This window comes from Homalodisca vitripennis, unplaced genomic scaffold, assembly GCF_021130785.1.
Source record: "Homalodisca vitripennis isolate AUS2020 unplaced genomic scaffold, UT_GWSS_2.1 ScUCBcl_3129;HRSCAF=8451, whole genome shotgun sequence".
Lineage (NCBI taxonomy): Eukaryota > Metazoa > Arthropoda > Insecta > Hemiptera > Cicadellidae > Homalodisca > Homalodisca vitripennis.
In genome coordinates this window covers 51,215-57,219 of record NW_025779271.1, presented here as the reverse complement: position 1 = coordinate 57,219, position 6,005 = coordinate 51,215, and positions in this window count along the sequence as shown.

Here is a 6,005-nt window from a genome sequence, read left to right as displayed (position 1 = left end):
TATTGTACGAAATGTAAATGATCTAAAATAACGTTTATGTCACGCCTAACTACAAGGAATTATAACCATACACTTGATAATAGCTGTTTGACGTAATATAAATATTACATAGGGCTTAAACAGAAATTGTGTGTGTTTTTTATATTGTTACACTAACTAATCTAACTTATTCATCTTAGTATTTTTCAGAAAGATGCAAACGAACTTTTTATTATTATCCACAAAGAATTATATTTACAAATCTATACAGTAGAGTCAATAAAACATTGTATTACTACAATTTTGAATTACTAATAAAAAAACTACATACTAAAAACAATACTGTGCAGATGAAACGCACTATTCAACTAAACATGTTACACCACATACTAATGTTTACACAATTAAGACAATTCTGAGGTCAATTCACAAGACAATGAAAACAATTTACATTTTTCCTGGTCTGTGTATTAAATGTTCCCGAATAACCCGATGGGTTGATTGATGAAGGGCTTTGTTTGTGAGCTACACAAGAGCTAGTCCAAAATTAAATCTCTGGAGCAGAAACAACAGTCGGGGCAAATCAGCTCGGAATGACGCCATTACACCGGCAACAATGAGCCATTTGTTCTCATTGCGCTACAATGCGGAATTTGCAATGGCAATCACCGCTTATATCCTGCATGTAGTTTAAGTTCAATTAATTTCATTACTTTATTGTGGCTTTACACTTACACTTGTAATATTGGACTATTTAACTGTGTATTTACTAAGACAAAAGCAATATCAAATATTAATAGAACTTTAAACAATATCAAACCTAACCCATCCTGTAACCAACATTGAATGAACTCCTATCAATACATGATGTCCGATAAAGTCTGATATGGTAAAGTGGGATACAATGTAACTCAAATTATTGTAGTGGGGACCTCAATATCATAACAAAAATTGACGGTACAATACTCCCAAGTGCAAGAAACACACTAATGTGATGATACATCATCTCGTTTCTCATAGCTCACACAGCTGGACTCCTGTGTTTTTTTTATATTCATAGTTGCTGTATGCAACAGCATTGTTAGATTTCAGTGGAGAATATATTGTCCACGATTACCACATATGAGAACAGCAAAATGAATGGCTAGAAATAGACGAGGTTTGGACCTCTTGGTCTGTTGGCAGAAGAGGAGATTACTGCTAACGTTAGAGAAATACGAATTTTATGCTGCATTCAAGATCGAAGATCGAAGATACAAATAATTTCCTGATGAAAAGGTATAATGACAGATATCTATGAACAATGGAGTGTAAATGACCCAAGTCAGAACAACTGATTTCATTCATAACCACGAAAACAGAACATTCGCAGAGGTGAAGGTAACATTAGTAATGGAGTGTAAATAACCCCCATTATAAAAACCGACTGCATTGATAACCACGAATACACGATAGTCGCGGAAGCCGAAGGTAACATCATTAGTAATGGAGTGTAAATGACCCAAGTCAGAACAACTGATTTAATTCATAACCACGAAAACAGAACATTCGCAGAGGTGAAGGTAAACATTAGTAATGGAGTGTAAATGACCCAAGTCAGAACAACTGATTTCATTTCATAACCACGAAAACAGAACATTCGCAGAGGTGAAGGTAACATTAGTAATGGAGTGTAAATGACCCAAGTCAGAACAAACTGATTTCATTCATAACCACGAAAACAGAACATTCGCAGAGGTGAAGGTAACATTAGTAATGGAGTGTAAATGACCCAAGTCAGAACAACTGATTTCATTCATAACCACGAAAACAGAACATTCGCAGAGGTGAAGGTAACATTAGTAATGGAGTGTAAATGACCCAAGTCAGAACAAACTGATTTCATTCATAACCACGAAAACAGAACATTCGCAGAGGTGAAGGTAACATTAGTAATGGAGTGTAAATAACCCCCATTATAAAAACCGACTGCATTGATAACCACGAATACACGATAGTCGCGGAGCCGAAGGTAACATTAGTAATGGAGTGTAAAATGACCCAAGTCAGAACAACTGATTTCATTCATAACCACGAAAACAGAACATTCGCAGAGGTGAAGGTAACATTAGTAATGGGGTGTAAATGACCCAAGTCAGAACAACTGATTTCATTCATAACCACGAAAACAGAACATTCGCAGAGGTGAAGGTAACATTAGTAATGGAGTGTAAATGACCCAAGTCAGAACAACTGATTTCATTCATAACCACGAAAACAGAACATTCGCAGAGGTGAAGGTAACATTAGTAATGGAGTGTAAATGACCCAAGTCAGAACAACTGATTTCATTGATAACCACGAAAACAGAAACATTCGCAGAGGTGAAGGTAACATTAGTAATGGAGTGTAAATGACCCAAGTCAGAACAACTGATTTCATTCATAACCACGAAAACAGAACATTCGCAGAGGTGAAGGTAACATTAGTAATGGAGTGTAAATGACCCAAGTCAGAACAACTGATTTCATTCATAACCACGAAAACAGAACATTCGCAGAGGTGAAGGTAACATTAGTAATGGAGTGTAAATGACCCAAGTCAGAACAACTGATTTCATTCATAACCACGAAAACAGAACATTCGCAGAGGTGAAGGTAACATTAGTAATGGAGTGTAAATGACCCAAGTCAGAACAACTGATTTCATTCATAACCACGAAAACAGAACATTCGCAGAGGTGAAGGTAAACATTAGTAATGGAGTGTAAATGACCCAAGTCAGAACAACTGATTTCATTCATAACCACGAAAAACAGAACATTCGCAGAGGTGAAGGTAACATTAGTAATGGAGTGTAAATGACCCAAGTCAGAACAACTGATTTCATTCATAACCACGAAAACAGAACATTCGCAGAGGTGAAGGTAACATTAGTAATGGAGTGTAAATGACCCAAGTCAGAACAACTGATTTCATTCATAACCACGAAAACAGAACATTCGCAGAGGTGAAGGTAACATTAGTAATGGAGTGTAAATGACCCAAGTCAGAACAACTGATTTCATTCATAACCACGAAAACAGAACATTCGCAGAGGTGAAGGTAACATTAGTAATGGAGTGTAAATGACCCAAGTCAGAACAACTGATTTCATTCATAACCACGAAAACAGAACATTCGCAGAGGTGAAGGTAACATTAGTAATGGAGTGTAAATAACCCCCATTATAAAAAACCGACTGCATTCATAACCACGAATACACGATAGTCGCGGAGCCGAAGGTAAACATTAGTAATGGAGTGTAAAGGACACCCGTTATAACAACTGACTGCATTGATTTACTTATATCAGTGTTGGAGTAGCAACCTAACTTTATGATTTTGTACACTTAACTACAATAACGAAGCCATCTATCTCATAGGTTATACGACGATTATCCTGGATTGTTGACAGAAGGCAAGTATCTCACTTTAAGTTATATAACAATCCTTGGGCTAAAAACAAACAATGAAATATTATAAATAAAATAAAATACATAAGGTAAACAAATTGAACAAGAGATGTACAATCGACATTTTGGACAAACTCGCTGGATGTAAATATGATGGTTGAAGTGCAACAGAAGGAAAGCACTTTAGAAATTGGTATCCGTTTCTTAGCTTGGAAATACACCGCCATTTCCTTATATCAATATTTTAATGAAAAAGTTTCTTTTCTATACGTCATATATATGAAAGCTGAGTTCAATTATGGTGTATCCAAAAATCTTCTCGGTGGCTGAGCGTTAGCAAACATTTAACATTGGTCTTATGAGTAACTATGATGGTAAAGAGAATATACCAAAATAAATAAATTTGTAAAAAATTCAGAACACACATTTTTTACATGTAACTGAGTAACATAAAATATAGCCTATATATCCAGTATCATCATTTGGTGTGCAGATTTGTTCAGTAACGAATATTGTGTTTATGTAAACAATTATTATTAGAACACTGCTATAAGACCAAACTTATACAACAATACTGGAAATGTATCTTGTGAAACGATATCTCAAGAAGTATGTAGACATAAAATTTTAATGAAACTTAATTTCTACATTGACAAGTCAAAGATGCATGTCTAATGTCTATCTATGGGATTTGGTTTAGCGCCATTGATCCCTATCACTCTGTAGTCCGGCATAATTTCTTTTTTATCTGATATAAATTTTTCGAAAAGATCGCTTTTCTTTCTGTCCACTGGGACATCTCAAGAAGCAAATGAGCTGAAGACTTGAGATTTTGTATGCCTCTACAGAGCTTTTAAATATTAGTTAAAGTTTAATATTTTATTACTTCTTTTATTTTTTCAAGGCAGTGCCTTAAATAATATTATTTTATGATATAGGCAATATATATAGTAAACAAAGAATAAGGCTTAGCAATAACTGTGTTATTCTTGAGGAATCATGCTCACACACACACACTCCAAAAGTATGTGACACACAACTGAACTCATAGTTAATAGTCAACTGAACTAATAGTCAAACTTCTGTTTATTAGTAAGGTGTGCTGTTATTCGTGGGCCGGGCTGTAAAACGATCATGTCGTTCTTTTAAACCTTCCGGGTGGCTGATAGAACGCATTGTGAGTCCCCTTTGGTTGAAGTTGACTTCTCCAGCCATTTAGTTTTAATATACAACTGGCAAGGTCCACCTTGTGTGTAAACTATTAAATCAGATCAGTAATAACCATCATGTCAATGTCTGCTTCTGGTCTGTTTGCAAGCGTAGGGTTGTCCGCACATGATCTCCAGAACCGGAAAGGTTTAACACCAAATTTAGTTCACAACACAGTGAATCACAGCGGATGTTGTTGTGTTGCACGCCTCTCCTTAGGCTCAAAGAAAACAAGGGTCGAAAGTAGACAAACCTAAATATGCCAAAAAATGTATTATACCATAAATATTGAATTAGGTTAATAAATGGTAACAGTTTTAATGTAACAAAATATTCTTACCTAGAGTGTAGTCTGGCAGTCGTAGGTATAGCGAGGCCCAGTTGCGCATCGCAGAAGTTGGAATGCAGTCAGCCACTTGTATGAACATTCTCTTTGCGACATATTGGGAGTTTGAAAAGTAAAATTAATTCTATTTGGCAACGTACACATGTTTCGGAAGCTACAGCGGAAAGAAATCACGTGGTATTAACCCGGAATTGATAGTCGATTGCAAGAAATCTTCATGATAGAAATTATATTTACCGGAAAGTTCTAAAAATTCTGGGCTATATCCCTTTTGTGAAGAAAAGTATTGCGAATTCGTACGTATAAGTTTCATTGAATAATATGGATCCAAAATCTGTAATAGAGTATTATACAAAGCGTTAGGTGAATCAGGTTGTAAGAATAATTTTATTAATCCTAAATTGTACAGTTGAGAATGTTTAAGGTAACATATATAAAGAATATTTTGTGTTTTCGAACTCTCCGGTAATATTTTGGGGATATTTTCTTCGTGTCCAGACAAAACCAATTGACGTAAACATGGTTCAGAAATGCTCAGTCCGTCTGTCTGTATGTATGTACATTTTAGATTGTAGTTTTGATTTAAAAAAATAGAAACAGAATATATAAAACTAAAATAGTTGTTCTTGCAGCCTCAAATGAAGACAAACGTTTATACTATAAACATTTTACATTGCTTGAACATTTTAGAGCTTAATACCGTAAAAAATAATAATATTATGGAAGTTATTATGGCCAAAATAATTGGTAAATATAAATAAGAACATCTTGAACATAACAATCAGTGTGTTGATATTGTCTATATAAGATTTTAACTGTTGTAATGCACAATTAGTGATGCCGTAAACATGTAAACAATGCAAACATGTTTTGTCGCGCATTACAGTATGTAATGAATCCAATCAATTTTGTAGCAATGTTAAAAATGAAAGCAAAGGGTAAGTAATATCATCGGTTAAATGGTACTATAATCGGTTGGTTAATCTGTTAAACAACATTAATAACTCGACTGGTCTATTTTACATGAGAAACGACGCAT